Consider the following 17,307-nt stretch of genomic DNA (forward strand, 5'->3'; position numbering starts at 1 on the left):
GATTGATTTGACTTCCAGCAGCTGGGGTTTTGGCCAAACTGACACACAAATATAGTATTAGCCGCTGAACACGCTTAACAAGTGTGATGCACTGGGTCTGATCATTTTGGATTTATTTGCTCCTGCATCTGTATAAGAACAGCACTCAATCACTAACGTCCAAGATTGTCTCAGTACACTACAGCTGTGGATGAGTCAGACCTTACTTAAACTGAATGGAAACAAGACTGCACTGTTATTTGTCAGGAAAAGTACCAGTGGCATATTGCCTCTTTCTCTAGGACCCCCTACCCCCTGCTGTTCCCTCACGTAAAGCCAAAGCCTTGGGGAATTGACTGAGTATCATATGGTTTCTTAAAGCTCAAGTAAGTTTGAGTTCCTCTAAATACTTTTATACATTGAACCTCTTAGGGAAAATCCTTCCTTTCTTACTAAAGTCATGATGTACCAAGTTTATCTCAGCACATGTGCTTTCCAAGATTGATTATTGCCATTGTAACTTCTTGGAGATCAATGAAACTTTGTGACTGAATCTTCTGGGCATTCAAAACATTACTATTGCGAAATTGGCTGTGATGGGAACATTTCAAGATGTAACACAAGTGAGGACAAAGCTTCATTAGCAATCAGTAAAACAGTGCATTGGTTTCAAAAGAGTATGCTGAATGCACAAAATCCCTATTATGCAAATGAAGGAAAGATTTGTTAAATAATTTAAGGGGAGCACTCTGCAATCTGATTCTTATTTAATGATTCATGTCCCTTAGATTTAGTGAGCCTCGGCTAGACTGTGGACTGTAGTATCAATCCACCTACACAAGATCAACAACTCCTTTTGAATTTAGAAATGCTTTAAACATCTTTCTGTTTTGTTAATCGGTGCTGATGTCTTTGTCATCTGGTGATCTATATCATTGTTGGCAGGAAAACATACTTTAGAGCTTTGAATGCAGTCTGTAAATAATACATAAATAAATAATAATGCTTTATGCAGACTGTCCACTTTAGATAGACTGAAACAGATCACCTGCCTAGGATTGATATTCTAAGGCCCAAAGTATGTTACAGTAGTTTTCTTTCAAATTCATCAAGCCACCTTTCCATTGAATTTAACCAAAAGTCTGCACCATGTCATGTTTATTTACTAGTCTTTGTTTAAACAATATTTAAACTCACCACTTTCATATACAGCATGGCCTTCCGTATTTTCCTTTTTTGTATTTTTTCTAACTTTTTTCTAACTTTTTGTAACTTCCCTTTTAATCTATATTAGTGTTTGTTTGGTAAAGCAGACACATTTCTTGTGTTTACTTTGATATTCCCTCCAGTTGCTTCCATTTATTTTCGCGTGTTTCCTTTGGATTCGTCCTTTTCTTTTCCCCTTGTTGGTTACTATAGCTGCAACCTCTCCTATGGCTGCAACCTCTCCCTTATCATGCGTTTACCTTTCCCGAGACCACTCCCTTTCCATCGTCTCATTCCCCTGTTCATTGCCTTCAAAATTCTTTCCTAACCATTTCATACATTTTTACAATTCTACATTGGGTTACATTTTGGATTATTTCATTCAAGTAGCTCTTTTAAAGTGTTGCTTCACTAGCAATCATTTCACATTTTGTAGGTATTTTTTTACGTGGACAGATTCTGAAATTTCCTGATATTAATAAGTAAATATGTTTTTTTTGCAGAGCCTGCCCTGTAAACTCAGGAGATGAGGACCATGGGGGCCAGGGTCAGGGGGGGACAGGAGCAGGTTTGCTGCTGTGGTGAATGGTAACACAAGTTCCGTTCTTAATGACAACTGCTGTACTGCTCTAGATATTACCTCCTTGCCCCTGAGCCTGGCCCTCTTCCCAACCCTTTAAAGTTTATCACCTGGGGGCATGGATTGGCAAGATGGAAAGTAGGATGCACTGAGCTTGAGCTCCACAGCCCCGTACAATTATCCTGCATAATCCTGACCAATAGAGTTACAAGCAGCCTGGATTTTGGTTGTTGTGACCCCAGTTGTGCCAAGGAGATACAGTGGCCTTAATGAGAGTTGAGCACAACGAGCCAATGGCTGAGGACTAACGGTGCGACGTAGAAGGTGTGCATGAGAGCATCAGCGCAGGAGGCCCGTACGTCTGACAGGGACCCCCTGAGAGCCCTCCTCATGGATCCTGGGGGCGATCTGGTGCAGGCGGACTATACCATGATGACAATCCTTTGGAGGAAGCGGAGGGCCAGCTTCGCTGCCTCCGCGGAGCCTCCCAGGAGAATGAACGGAGACACAATTACCAGGTGTGGATCGGTGAAGGGGGCTTTGGCGTTCATAGCGACTATTTTGGGATCTTGCCAGGGCCCTGGGGGCAGCCTGGCACCAATGACCAGCCCCAATTAGGAGTGATATTGGGGGCGGCTGCTGTCCCAGTATGGTGATGGGGCTGCCAGGGTGACACCCAGTGCTGATCAGGCATGTGTGTGCCCAATAGACAATTAATGCTGGTGCTACACTGGAGAAAGCGACAGCGCGTGGAGAGGTCACACAGAGAAGGGGATATCCTCCCTGGGTCTTTACCTTCACCCAATCCATTCCCCTGAATAACTTGAGTGAAGGTGGCAAACTGAGGTGGAAGCTGGACACACCTTAGGCCCACTAGAGGACCTGGAGGGTGTGGTGACCAGGAGACAACAAGTACCTGAAAGGGTGGTGGATGACGGTGTGGGAGGCATTGTGCTGCTGTTGATCCCGTAGGTGGGAGATTCAGGGGGGCATGCGGCTAGCCTGCAGCACAAACTGACATGCAAGTGACATAAAGGGGTTCCTTCAAGTGTGGATTGACCATGAATGTGCCACAAAGCAGAAGCAGTCCGCGACCACAGAGACCTGGCATAGCCAAAGGTGAGATGCAAGACAACAATGGAATGTAGCAATTTTGGTGGAATCCCTCTATGCAGCGCTAGTTGGGGGCAAACCATGGAGTGGACTGGGCAGTCTCACTATTGTTGACGACCTCCCTAGAGCGTGGCCAGATGAACAAGTACACAGAACCAGCCACCTCGATACCTACCATGGGGAAAGATAAGACAGCGGTGGGCCAACAAAGCAACACTATCACTCAATATGATACATCTCAGGGCCTGTTGCCCCTCAGCACACTGCAGTCAGGTCCCCATTGCCAGAGCAGGAAGAGAAGCCAACAAGAGCGGCCATCCTTGAGGCGATCCAGCCCTGGAAGGGAAAATTGACACGGTCACACTTGAAGTCGGTCTACTACGCACAGACCTCCATAAAGTGAAGTGAGTGACCACTGCAGAACTTTCACCTGGGGAATTGAACAAGGTTGTTGTCATTCTCAAGGATCAGGTCACACAGCTCATAGCTGCCACACAAATCCTGGGAAATAGGGCGGAAAAGGCTGAGGGCATGTCCCACCATAATAACCTGCGACCAGTGGGGTTCCCCGAATGAGTGGAGAGGCAATTGACTGAGCTCATCCTAGAGGAATGTATTACGCACACCCTCAGTTGAAGGAGTTGTCACACATGTTTGCAGTGGAGAGGGTGGAGCGAGCCCTGGCTGTGAGACCTCCACACACTTTACCCCCGAGAGAACTGATTGCATGGATTTGTAATCATTGTGACAGGGACTGTATCCCGAGTGCAGCCTGGGATGTAGCAGAACTACGATATGAGACCCATAACATTACCACCTTTCCAGATTATAACTCCAAGAAAGTATTTTCTGGAAGTGAAGCAAAAACTCAGAAACATGGGACTACCTTATCTGTTGATGTTCCCAGCACGGCTCTGAGTGATCAAACATGGCAAGACAAATTTATTCGGGACTACATAGGTGGTGTAGACATGGCTAAAACATGGGATAAGGTGCTGCGACGCGATCAGGGGGCACTGAGAATGAGCCGGGTGAGGAGGTTTTTGAGACCCGGAAACACTAGTGGAAGAAAGTAGCAAGACTTGACCCTCCTCCACCTACATTCAAGGGGCGGCGATCTGGGTGGCACCTGGGGTACCGTTTAAGCTAACACGCTCAGAGGCAGACCCCAGTGGACAGTATGTCCTGATACAGGGGACACTAGACAGTACAGCAATTAGTATCCTGAATGTATATACCCCCAATGTTGATGAGAAAGATTTTATAGCACGAATGCAGACACTTGTGACTGTCAATATGGCCAATCGCTTGCTGTGTGTTGGGGACTTCAATTGTGTTCTCGACACAGAGCTGAATAGGTGTTCCCCTCACTCCTCCGCCAAAACTGGTATGACAGAGACCTTGGCTACAGTCATGAATAATTTACTTTGCAAAGACGTATGGAGGGGGGATGAACCAAACCAAAATGGAATACTCCTGTCGTTCAGTTACACTTGACAGGTTTAGCAGACCGGACCGAGGCCTGGGGAAGGTGGGGATGAGGGCAGAGAAACAGACAGCCACCAATTTAGGCTGTTACCTGCCGGTTCAGTCTCTCCTCCTGCTAGTCTGGAGCAGCACTGGTTTTCATGAAGGATGGGGTGCTCACTGACGAGTGCCGACAGATGCCCTGCTTCACACACCATTTAGAAAAATGCTAGGGTAGGCTTTAACAGAATACCTGGCGGGCAACTGGGGATCCACTGCTAGCAGAGGTACAGAGTGGGAGGCACTGACAGGGAGAGTGTATGGGTAAGGCATATGTTATCTGGGGACAATTACAGGGTGAGTTGGGCGAAATAGGGAGAAAAATTGCACACACACATCAAAGGGAGATAGAATCTCAGGACGTGACTACAACATTACTGGGACGCAAACGACAGTTTGGGGACACATGGGATAGGTTCGACAAACTCACACACCAGGAATACAGACAGCGGCTGCATCAAGAAGGTGAAAAGCCAAGCAAGCTACTAACCTGGCTGCTCAAACGTGAAGCAGACAGGGCTCCTATTGTTGCAATTTGACTTTGGTCTCTTAACGAAGCCTTGGGGGGATACTTGCGAGAGCTGTATGGGGGCAATGAGGTAGACATCACAGAGTTAGCACCATACCTAGACCTAGTAGAACTCCAGGTGCTGGCGCAGCAGCTCAGAGACAAGACCCTGGGAAATATGAGGAGAGGTAAAGCACTGGGGTGCGACGGCTTCCCGGTGGAGTTTTACCAAACTTATGCAGCAAAATTGGTGGAGCCACTATTAGAGGTGTTCTGAGAGGCAACGAGTGGAGGAATGCTGCCTGCCACCCTTCAGGAGGCCATAATATACATTGTACCCAAACCTAGGACGATGAGATAAGCACATCATCCTACAGAGCTCTCAATATGCTCAATGTGGATGCCAAAGTACAGCCACTGGGAGTGGTGGGGTCGTTAGTGCATGAAGACCAATGTGGCTTCATGCCTGGGCACAGCACGTTCCTCAAACTGTGGAGGCTCGCCCACTTGTTACACTCAGTACAGCAATGCCAGGAGGAATTGGTCCTGGCATTGGTTGATATCTCCATAGCATTTGATACACTTGAGTACCTGATGCAGGTCCTGCAGAGGATGGGTTTTGGGCCAAACGTCTGCAGTTGGGTGAGACTACTGTACACAGCCACAAAAACTAGAATGTGGAATAGAGGGGCGGTCTCGGCGGAATGGAAGGTGAGGAGTGGAACGCACATGGTTGCCTGGTGTCCCCACTGTTATTTGCGCTACTACTTTGAGCCCTTGGTGATGAGCGTCCGTAGAGAGACGGTGGACACAGGGGTGAGGAATGCACAGGAAAAAATACAAATTCACAATGAAGAGCGAACTTCCAAGAGGGGCCTGAGTATGAAAGTATTAGTTCTGGAAGTGTCTTTGGAAGAGAAGAGATTTGAGTTCAGCTTTGAAGATCCGGGTAGAGGAGGTGGCACGGAGCCATGGGGGAAGTGAGTTCCATATTCTCACCGCATTGCCTGAGAAGGATTGCGCCATTGATCTTTCCCTTTTGAAGACGGGGGCTCAAGCAGAAGCTTTTCCGCATTGCGAGAGGGTCGAGAGCCTCCGGACAATTTCAATTTATTTGCCATGGAACGAGGGGAGGACGTGTGCAAGGCTTTGTGTGTGATGCATGCAGTTTTGTAAATAGATCTTGCCTCGATCGGAAGCCATCGAAGAGAGGACAGGATTGGAGTGATGTGGTCGCTTCGTTTAGACCCTGAGATGAAGCGAGCTGCTGAATGGAGGATGGATTTGAGAGGGGAGAGGTGGGATTTGGGTAGGCCCGTCAGAAGAGACTTGTAATAATCCAGTCTTGAGAGAACCAGCGATTGTACCAAGGTTTTTAAGACTTTCTCCAGGAAGAACCGACGGATCCCCCATAGAAGGTGCAACTGGTACCGTGCGTATTTGGCAATAGAGTTGATGTGGGAGATTAAGTTGAGTCTTTTGTCAAGAATGACACCTAGGGATTTAGCGCCGTCGACAATGATGGGTTTGTTGTTGAGCAGGTTCAGCTGATCCATCCACGATTGAACAGGAGGAGGTGAGAGAGAGGTCAAAAGGAGGAGGAATTCAGTTTTGGCGGGATTTAGAATGAATTGGTGAGCTAACATCCAGTTGTGGATGGAGTTGAGAGTAAAGTCGAGTAAAGAGAGGTTGTGAGCGGATGACACCATGAGGTAGATTTGAGTGTCATCCGCATAAAGATGGTAATGGATCCCAGATTTGCTTAGGAGGTTCCCTAATGGTTCCAGGTAGAGATTAAACAGAGTGGGTGCCAGGATAGAACCTTGAGAGACACCTTGACCTACAGCCAATGGAGATGAAAGACTGTTCGCTATCTTAATCATTTGTGATCTGTCTGAGAGGAAAGAGGCAAACCATTTAAGCACTGTGCCATCCAATCCCATTCTCTGTTGAAAAGTGTTGAGGAGGGTGCTATGATTAACAGTGTCAAAGGCTGCAGAGAGGTCTAGAAGAACCAGAAGACACGATTCCCCGGAGTCGAGTATATGCAACGCATCATCAATTACTTGCAGCAGGGCTGTTTCAGTGCTGCAATTTTGGGTGAAGCCAGATTGGAAAACATCGAGGAGATTATTGTCCATAATATGTAGGGAAAGTTGTTTCGCAACACATTTTTCTGTGATTTTCGAAAGAAAAGGAAGGTTGGTGATAGGGCGGTAACCTGTCCTGATAACAGGGAGGGAGCCTTGACTGAGGAAGAGATTAACTAGCCCGGTCCAGGAAGAGAGAGTATGGGTGTAGAAATCGATGGCGATGATGCTAGGGATGGGGTCAGAAGAGTGGTTGGATGGTTTGGTTTCAAGGATGCATTTGAGGAGGTCCTCTTCCGAGATGGCGTCAAAGTATTGCCAGGTGACTAAGGATTGCCGCTCCTCAGAAGGGCTGGGGTGGGCGACTTGATCCACGAGTGCTTTGAACTTTTCAGCAAAGAAAATGGCGAAATCGGCTGCTTTCATTGTGGAGTCCTCGGGCTTAGTAGTTAGGGGAGAACAGTTTGGATTTTTGATGAGTTCAAAGAGATTTTTGGGTCTGTTTTTGGCTGAGTCAAGGAGGGATCTGAAATGGGATGCTTTATCATGGAAGATGTGGTTGTGGTATTTGGATCTTTCTGAACGTAGCAGAGAGAGATTGAAGGCAGAAGGAGATTTTCTCCAATGTTTCTCCAGTATTCTAAGGTTTTTCCTTTCATTGTAGAGAGCTTTATTGAACCAAGGTGCTGAGGGGGTGTGTCTTTTCCTTTTGCTTTGGAGTGGAGCGACATTGTCGATTTCAACTGCTAGCACTGAGAGGCACTGAGTGATGAGAGCGTTGACATCCACGTTAGGGTCAAGTCTAGGAAGTGACCGCATAGCAGAGTCACAAAAAGTGTCAAGATCAATGTTTTTAGTGTTCCGGAACCAGGTAGTAGCTCTTTTAGGTTGGCCGAGAGTTATAACATGCGAAAGATGAAAATGGAAGGGAACGAGGAAGCGGTCAGACCAGTCTACATGGATGGGGGGAGCAGTAGTCAGCAGGTCAGCTTTGGATATAACAAGATCCAGACTTGAGCCCTTGGAATGAGTGGTTTCCGAGCAATGTTGGAAGAGATCGTTGGCTGAGAGAAAGGTGGCAAGCTTGTTGGCAGCCGAGTCTTCCAAAGAGCCCCAATGGAGATTAAAGTCACCCAGGAAGATCTGTCTGTCACTTTGAGAAAATTGGTCACTGATGAAGTCAATGAGTTCCTCCACAAAGGAAGAGCAGTTACCGGGCGGGTGGTAGATGGCATGGAATCTAAAGGGTGAACCATGATGTATTTGAAGTTCAAGGGATAGGCATTCGAATGTACGGAAAAGGGTGGTAGGGAAGGCTTTCATTTGAAGAGAATCCCTGAAGATGATAGCGATACTGCCCCCAATTTTGTCTGATCTGTCATTTCTGAGGATAGAGTAGTCAGTGGGTACCAGAAGATCAAACAAAGTATGAGAGGAGTCATTAAACCAGGTCTCAGTGAGGAAGAACATGTCAAGATTCTGGAGGGTGATAATGTCAGAAATTTCCAATTTGTGTTTGGTTGCAGATCTGCAGTTGTGGAGCAAGCAGTGCAGCTCTAACGCAACTGTTTTGGTGATGGGGGTGTTAGGGCTGTTAAGGGAGATAGGGATAAGATTCTTGAATGAGGGTGCCCGGTAAGAGGGAGGCTGGTAGCTTCTGACAGAGGAGATGGTCTGAATAGTGCACTGCGTCGAATTAATGGGAGATGAAGGTAGAGGGGGAGTGACGCTGGTGGTCTTGTAGCTGGCTAGTAAGTTGGAGATGTCTGTAGAGGACAGACTGTGGTTTGCTTTATTGGGGCGCGGGAGCACGGAACTCCTCGGGAGGGTATTAGGGAAGGGGGACATCTTGACGCTTAAAAGTGAGATGGACACTACAAGCTGGGAAATGGAAGAGATGAGAGAATCAAGTTTATTTTCTAGGGAGAGGAGAGCTGAGCACGGAGTGTTGGGTGGCTTGATGGATAAGGGTGGGAGTGCGGAGGGTGAGGGGGGACGGGTGGGGAAACGGGATAAGGGAGGTGGTGCAGAGGGTGATTGAGGACGGGGAGGGATGGATGAGCAGGAAATGGGAGGGACTGAGGGAGGACAGGGCAAGGTGGGGGAGGGGGAAAAGGGAGGAAGTGCAGAGGGAGAAGGAGGGAGGGGAGGGGTGGGGAATGGGTGGGAAGTTGGGGAGCAAGGGTAGAAGGTGGGGAAAGATGGTGGGCGATAGGAGAGGATGATAAAACAGAGGTGGGAAGAGAAATATTTTTACTGGTGTTGAACAGAGGGGAAGAGCAGAGATCATAAATAGGAGGAGAAGGTTGAAGAGTTGGAAGGGGGTCAAATGAAGGCCAAAGGTAAGGGGAGAAGAGAAGAGAAGAGGCAGAACAGGGAGGGGAGTACAGGGGGTTAGATGAATGCCAAAGGTACGTGGAGAAGAGAGGAGAGGGTGCTGTACAAGGGGGGGAGGGAGGGGGATCCACGGAAGGCCAGAAGTATGGGGAGAAAAGAGAGGAAGGTGCTGGACAAGTACTGTAAGTTATGAACGGTGATTGAAGGGGGACAGGCAACAGGTGGAGTGAGGGGGAGACGAGGAAGGAATTGTCGAGGAAGGAGACATGGTTAGGAAGTACTTGAAGAGGGAGGGGAGGTTGAAGAGAGAAGGGAGGTGGAAGAGAAGAATTAAGGGGATGGGGAAGAGCGGAAAGGGATGAGGTGAAAGGGGGAGGGAAGGGGGAAGGTAAGGAAAGTTGATTGGTAGACCAGGTTGTAAGAGTGGAATAATAAGGGGGGAGGTTGGTTGGATTAGGGGGGAGGAGAAAGCATTAGAGAATCGGGCAGGTGCAGGGTGGGGAGGGGGAGTGGATGCCGGAGGCAAGGTAGAAGAGCTAGGGAGAGGAACCAATTGGGAAGAGGGGGGTGGGAGAGGAGGGAGCAAAGGTAGGGGGGAACAAAGAGTAAGCCTGTGACTCCCGGGAATGCGGCCTGATCAAGTATCGGAGAGTCAGGGGGGGAGAAAGGGAGAAAGGAGATGAGCTCAAAGGAGAATCCAGGGATATCATAGTTCTATGGGTTGGACGAAGGGAGTGGAAGAGATGATCAAAGAGGGAAAGACAGGAGTCTGTAGCTTGTATCATGACAGTACCATTATTGTAAAGTGTAATGGTGAGAGAGCCATTAAAGCTAGTGGAGGGGGACATTTTTAGCCGCTGTCCATGCGGGATAGATGAGGAGGAGGTGACGTTGAGGGAATTGAAGAAGCTGGTGGACCAGGAAGGGATTTCGTGAGTGAAAAAAATTAAGTCATTTTTGAGTTTCCCTAGGCACCCATTCTGGAATTGATCAACAAAGAGGTAATCAGGGAATTGTTCCATGGTGTTGTGCTTGAACCGTTTTGCTGCTGCTTTGGACAGATTGGGAGGGTAAATGACTTTGAAGCAGTTAACTCCCGACTTAATTCGAATGGATGCCATGATAGGGAGAGGAGGGGCCACTAGGGTAGCGATAGCGCAAAGAATAAGAATAAGAATAAGAATAAGAAGAGGAGGGCGCATATTCCGGAAGTCAAGTGAGGATAATCCAATGAGATTGTGGACAGGAGGCGACTAGAAATGCACGGTCAGGGACTCTGGTCTAACTCCCCTCTAAACCATCATATCGGTGGGATAGAAGGCTAGGTTGTGCCCAGTGGCAGAGAGGGAGTGGGAACATAACGGGGCCAAAACCTACCACCCAGGGAATAGGACCTCCAAGTATGGAGACCAGCATGGAAGTGGGAATCCCCTAGAGGATCACAGTGATAAGTAGAGACATTGATCCTGACCTGGATTGAAACTCCGGGCGAAGGCAGCTCTCCGGGGGCAGGTATATGGCAGGTTTATGAGATCAGGTGTACCTCTTCACACCGCCGTATCCCTCCTACTGCGACTGCAGCAGATCACCTTTTGTACAGACTTCAGCGTACAGCTCCGCTTGTGCTCTCTGTAATTGGCTGGGCTGTGAGTGGCAGAGACGCGAGCGGAGGGCTTACTAGTTTCTTCGTTTTTTATTATTTTTTATTTTTTATTTTATTTTAACCGGGTTCCACACACTTGGGCCATCTGTCTGCACTTAGCCTTCTCTCTCCCACCGACCTCAGTTCTCTGGCTTCCTGGATGAGATGGCGGCGATGATTACTTCATTGCAGACCCTCAGGAGCTTTCGGTTTCGCTATGCGACCACCATTTCCCTGTGTCTTGTTGATCTCCTGGCGGCACTTGCCCCAATTTACCCTGGTGTCACAGCTGCTTTGAAAGCGGCCTCCCCAATTGTCTACTGGTGCTGGTTGATTGAGGATAGCGGCGGCATTACCTTTCTGGGGGGGTCAGCTTTCCGTTTCCCCTTTAATTGCGTCTTTGCCGACCTCGTCGACCTCGCATAGGCTCCTCCCCTTCTCCTTTGTCTGGCCTCAGTAAATGTTCGTTGTGGCCGCTGCTTCTCCCGTGTTCCCACCTTGCTGGATTCTCCGGTGGTACGCACCCCTGTATGAACGAGTTTCCTCGCTCCTTTCACTTTTTTGTTCACACTTATATGCTCCTCATGCAGGTCCCGCCATCGCGTCGTCTAGCGTCTTCTTCTTCCACACCCCCCGCACCTTCTCCGCTCAGTTCGGTTCAAGGGAACCAGTCCCTGGCTTCTCGGTGCTGGCAGAAGGCAGGCTAGGGGTTGTGGAGGAGCTTACTAGGCACCTGGTTTCAGTTTTGTTTGGCCACCATCTCTCTCGTCTCTATACTCGTTGCGCTAGGCTCTTCGTGACTTTTCTGTCCTTTTTCCGGATACGGGTGTCTCGGCGCCGGTGTCGGCAGCTGCAGCTAACATTCCGAAGCACCATGTAGTATGCTGTCCCCCCCACACTTGCAGTCCCGGCGCTCGGTCCGATGTGCGGCGCTGTACATGTCAGTCCGCACTGCTCCTTGTGCAAGTCGGCCGGCAGCAGCTTCTCGACGCTAGAGTGCAGGGGCTCTTCAGATTGTAGCATCCTAGGACCGGTTTTGGGGTTTCACCCCTCTTCAGCCAGGATAGCTTGATTCCAGTGGCATGGAGAGCACAGGACCCACGTTTAGGCATACCCGTCCCACTTGGGGTGACAAATGCAAAAACAACAGTTGATGGAAAGAATGCAGAACAATGTCATACATTCAAGACTGATTTGCAGATGGCTGGGTTCAAACTGGAATGGCATGGTGAGCAAAAAATGATGGATTTCGGCCCAGATCTCTGTACTGGAGTGAATGTATGACATTGTTCTGCATTCTGTCCATCAGCTGTTGTTTTTGCACTTTCCTGTTCTTGCAGGCTGCATTACAGCCTGCATGGAGAACATGCCTAGACCTCCAGCACCTGGCTGAGCACTGTGTCACAGTGCTAAGACCAATTGTTGTGATTTGCTTAGGGGAGGGAGTCTGGCTGCCGGCTTCCTGTTCCTGTCGGGGCAGGAGAGCAGGAGCGGAGAAGACGTGGAACCGGGCCTTGAGGTATGTTTTTTAACATTTATTTGATTTATTCGGGTCCCCCTACCCCCCGGCCGTCACCCAGAGCAACCCCCCACGCCCACCCCCACTCACATGAGCCATGCTGGCCGTGACTGGACATAGCAACCTGCTTCCAGGTGCTATCAAGACACAACTCCAAAGAGCAGCCCACTGAGTCCACCTCTGAGAGACTGGACTCTGACACCGCCTAAGAGGGCCTAAAGCACAGACCCCAAATGACTCCCTGGCTGACCTATGAGCACCTATGGGAGCATTCTGACCCTGTTTTGTGGGCGGCCTCTCTGTGGGGCCCCCGATATACACCAGGGGACCATGGCTACCTGCCTGCGTTTTACCACATACTGAGACAATGTGGATTGACTCTTGACTGGAGGATCCTACAATACTCTGTATGAAGGGGACCGGAGGCAGGCAGGCCTCCTGAGTGGTTGTTGCAGCAGCCACACCTCACAAAAAACTCCTTAGCATCACTATGTCTCTGGTGGTTTGGTACTTACAGGTGTTTTTCATTCAGTGTTTTGGACAGGGGGTTGTTGCCATGTTGACCTGGGATTGAAGAGACATTTATTTGTGGGTACCCAGTTTCGGCATACAAATGTAATAATGCATTGTCAGGGCTGACACGATGGAGCGGGTCACTGATGGAGGGAAGGCTGTGAAGACACCTTTAGGGGGCTGAGATGAAATGCTCTTTCCTCACCTGGAATATACCCAGGGGATGGAATCAGTTAGCAAACGCTATAAAATCCTGGAATTCTTGAGAAGCAGGGGTTTGGATGTGGCCCCTCACCATGTCCTTCCGAGAGACATACCTGGTGGAGGAGGAGGTGGCCAGACTGCAACAGAAGTGAAGAGGTCATGTTTACACTGTGGATGACTCTTCATGCTCCATGGGGCCACTAATATGGGTGAAACCTGAGAGTCCCTTGGAAGTTACAAGGACACATATTGAAACAGAAGGCCATTCTGTTGTTTTATTTGGGAGGCTTAATAGGCTCCAGATAACAATTAGTAGCGTATATGCTCCAAATTTAGGAGAGGCACATTTCTTTGTGACTCCCAAATGGTGAGGTTGGCATGGAGCTTCAGGAAATGTTTGGATCATTGGTACCTTCACAACTTGTGGCAATTGAGGAACTTGGGGCGGAGGCAAAATTCCTTTTATGACTTACATGTTTGCCTGAATAAACTAGAGGGCTCCTTGAGGATAACCATGCAGGTCAAGCACACTGATTGCTGTATTCTCTCAGACCATAAGCCACTGCTTATGGGGTCCATTGGGCAGGCATCCATCACCCATTCCCACTTCATGGCTCCCACCCAAATACCTACATGAGAGTACCTTCCGAGATGCCTTATAGGACATGATAGTGGACTATTTTTGCACCAACGTTCACACAGCATCGCACATGGACATTGAGTGGAATGCTTTCAAGCTGGTAGTTCGAGGTTACTGCCTTAGTCAACTGGTGGGGTTTGCAAGATCAGTACGGACTGATTAATTCACTTTGGAGGACATCTGTTGAGTGGAGAAAGGGATCTCAGATCATCCTCACGTCTTACTTGCCCTGCAGGGGGAACTTCAAAACCATGTGGTTACACTTGAAAGGCTCTGTGTCCTGAACAGATGTGAATATTTGACATCTACACGCACTGAGGGGGGCCAGGAAGGTAAACTGCTCTCTTGACTGACATGTCCTGAGGGAAGTAGGCGCCCCATCACTCATATTGCCAGAACTCGTGTGGGGAAATAGATTATTCTCAACCAGACACCCATTCTTTCTTGCTGCAAAAGAGTATTCTAGTTGAACTCCCTTCTGAAACAGAGTTACCTTGTGATGTCAATTTGGGGTTCCAAATGTCTGTTACTCATGCACATCCAACTGATTTTATTAATGCTACTGTTAATGCAAATGATAATGTTTTCTGTCCCCACATACTTGACCAGAGGTTTGTCGGGACGTAGGGGTAACACCAACATTGACTTACAACCAATGTTCCCTCTAATTATTTTCCTCTGTGTGCGGCAGTGTAGTGTCTCTGTGCGCTGCAGTCATGGCTATGTGCGCCAGGAACCACACCGCACGTGTGTGCAGCGCCAAATATCACTACAAACGTTTGCTTAAAACCCTAGCAACCCAGCTCTGTTAAGAAGAGACATTTTATTCCTCTGTCTGATGTAACATGTCCTAGACATTGATTTACACACTATGATTTAGTGTCTCTGTGTAATGTGTAATCGATGTAAAGTGCTTAACACCTTACACTGGTATGAGTGGCGCTATTAAACAAAATAAATATGAAAGAGAGAGGGGTTATGGAGACTTGAGGGTCACTGTTAAATGTTGGTAATGAAAGTATCCATGGCGGAGGTGGTCATTGGGGCACCAACAAACATTGTCACACCAGGCGCCACCAGCACTAAAGCCGGCCCTGTTCAAATAAGTGAAATTATGAAAACATCCCACATTGCAATTTGAAACCTTGGCAGCTATGTTGCTGCATTTCTTTTCTTAATACGGTTGGGCTGCGGGGTGATTGTGTGCATTTGTTAAGGTTTTTGTGTTAATTGCAGCTCATGATGGGTGCTGCGATTAACATGAAAACTTTACCAAATGCACAGGGACATCTTAAGGATTTTGAGTGCCAGGGCCAAACTTATTTCCGGGACCCCTGATTAGAACAGCTTTGGATTTATGATTCAATTTCAGCTTTTTCCTGTCCTTTTTGGCCAGGTCACCCACACTGCAGAGGCACACTGGTCCAAATTCTAAATGTGCTTCCATGTAATATTCAGGGATAGTGGTATGTGTTTTCAAAATTGTAACATAGCCTGAAGGAAAAGGAGAGGAGAATAGTGAGAAATAGGATTTAGTGGCGGAGAAAGGGGGAGAGAGGAACAAAGCAGAAAAAAGTCAGGGCGCAAAGGCGGGAAATGGGGAAGTGGTAATGGAGAAATTGGTAAGAGAGGGACAGAAAGAGAAAGGCAGCCAGAGGCTTTGGAGAACTGGGCGGGAGAAAGGAGAATGGAAAACCGATAAGAGAGAAAGCAAAGAACAGTCAGTGTGAGGGAAAAGGAGACAAGAATGGGATGGGAAGAAGGGGAAAGTGGGTAAACGTGGAGTGGGACTGATATGAGGAAGAAGAAAAAGAAGAGAAGGAGACGGCAAGAGCAGCTGGGGAGTGGAAGAAAAAAGGACAAAAGATATATCAGAGAAGCCAGCGAGTGTGGTATGGCAATGCTTCAGAAGTAGCGTCTCTGCATATCGACATTGGGGGGTTCTATAAGTAGCCTTTTTTGCCATCTTGTCATTCCTAAACGCTTGCTCTATGTAACCGTGCTCACCTGAATGAACTAAGAAGGGTGGAAGGCTGGTTAGGCCTTGCCAAGATTTGTAATCTTGCCAAGATGCAGGTCTGAGCAGATGGCAGCTGAAGTGAAACGGGATGAATAGGAGTGGGCAGTGGCCTTAGAGGCTTTTATAGGTGAGAAAAGTGATCACTGAACTGCTATGCAACTTTCAAATCCTTGAAAAAATACAAACTTAGACCAACATTACAACGCTGACAAGAGATCTGTGAAAACCTGCACCATCACTGCACTGGTACATCACCTAGTCCAGTGGAATGTTCTGGTCACAGCTCATCATACATAAAAAACACACTCTTTCTAGATGTCAGTTTCTCAAGACAATAATTGAACAATAATTAAGACCCTAAAAAAGACTCTGCTCCTCCACTGCTCAAGACTACTGTTACCATCATCAGTGTCTCACTCACTGGGTCAAGGTTTATCTAGTCTGTTCTTCAGACTTGCCATAATGAGCACCTACATTAAAAAAAAATAGAGAAATACCACAAACATTTCCCCTTTCTTCCTTCCTCTGACCCCCATTAAACCTGGGAAGAATAATCACCCTACAATTTGAAAAATATTTAGAAGCAAGCCAACTGTTGCATTCAAATGGTGCGCTGGATCTAATCATGGTGTATTTAATGTAGTGATGCTGTATAGGAGCTAATGATGGCGCACTTGACATAGTGATTGTATCGGATGTTACTTGCATTTATATAGTGCTTCATAAAGCTGATGAGGCTCAGAAGTGCATTAATGGATGGGTGGCAGCCTCCACCTTATGGAACAGATTGGAAGAGTGTTTAGCTGTACCGTGACTTACATGGGAAGGATTTTGGTGTCATCTATGACTGAGCAAAGTGAGGCTCAGATCCTAACATCGATGGCTGCACCGTACCAAGTAGCGCAGTGAATAACAGTGAGGGACAGAAGGCATGTGCTTTACAGAAATGTATTGTGGTTGGAAAGGAGTGGTGGTTGAGACTGGCCTCTGTGGGAAGTGTTCTGGGGTCCTGCACAATGAGTAGGGGACGTGTACTTGTGTTTATGCCTGGAGTGGAAGGAATTAGATTGACATATAATTGTGATTGGGTCATACCTGCCGTCCTTTATATTGATCTCAGCCTTACTATATGTGGACAATACGGTTTTATTTGCTCAAATGCCCCCGAAAACTTTGGCGCTGCTTGTGGAAGCTTTCTTGAACTTTATGTGTTAAGTTACATTTGGAGACTTATTTTAGTAAATCTCAACTAATGGGTTGTGGCTTGCAATGCTCTAACTTGCACACCTTCTCCATCCATTGCAAAAAACTGTTAAATGTTTCTCAGTTCCCTTTTCTTGGGACTCTATTTGAATCATCTAATTCATGGAATTATACCATCCCAGTTAGGACTCAGAAATATAGACAGTCTGTAGGTGCATTGTTTAAT

Source organism: Triturus cristatus, chromosome 8 (assembly GCF_964204655.1).
Source record: "Triturus cristatus chromosome 8, aTriCri1.1, whole genome shotgun sequence".
In the NCBI taxonomy this organism is placed as follows: Eukaryota; Metazoa; Chordata; class Amphibia; order Caudata; family Salamandridae; genus Triturus; species Triturus cristatus.